At 42.3% G+C, this 743-nt stretch overlaps 1 pseudogene; it reads right to left on the reverse strand.

Annotated features, from left to right (window-relative positions):
* Nucleotides 1-339: 339 nt before the first annotated feature.
* On the reverse strand, nt 340-457 carry LOC148508820 (5S ribosomal RNA; annotated as a pseudogene).
* Nucleotides 458-743: the final 286 nt, after the last annotated feature.

Genomic DNA, 743 nt, shown 5'->3' on the forward strand with positions numbered 1-743 from the left:
ATAATCAATGTGTGGACTCATGAGAATAAAATGACCTCCACATGACCAAAACTGAACATGTGAAACCTTTAGGTTTATAATTGAATGGTTCTGACCGTGCCAAGAAGAAAATAATGAGACATATATAGCTGGTATGGAACAAATGGCAAGTCATTAGGCTCTGGCAGGTCCGCCATGTAATATAGCCTGGTGGATCCAAAAAGGAACTCTGCAGTACACATTACACATGATGAAAACACTGCACAACTGGATGAATCTGATAAGAGTCCATCCACTGTGTGAACACAAGGAAAAGTGACGGCAAATGCACACGGATGAACATCAGATAAGGATAACTCCATGTTACAGCACCAGGTATTCCTGGATGGTCTCCCATTCAAGTACTAGCCTGGCCTACACTGCTTAGCTTCAAAGATCAGACGATATAAGGCGTATCCAGTGTAGTATGGCTGTAGCAGAAGAATAATGGATCCAAGTGACCATCCAGGAATACCTGGTGCTGTAACATGGAGTTATCCTTATCTGATGTTCATCCGTGTGCATTTGCCGTCACTTTTCCTTGTGTTCACACAGTGGATGGACTCTTATCAGATTCATCCAGTTGTGCAGTGTTTTCATCATGTGTAATGTGTACTGCAGAGTTCCTTTTTGGATCCACCAGGCTATATTACATGGCGGACCTGCCAGAGACTAATGACTTGCCATTTGTTCCATACCAGCTAATATGTTCCATTATTTTCTTC

Source organism: Taudactylus pleione, unplaced genomic scaffold, assembly GCF_031769625.1.
Source record: "Taudactylus pleione unplaced genomic scaffold, aTauple2 ptg000342l, whole genome shotgun sequence".
Classification (NCBI taxonomy): domain Eukaryota; kingdom Metazoa; phylum Chordata; class Amphibia; order Anura; family Myobatrachidae; genus Taudactylus; species Taudactylus pleione.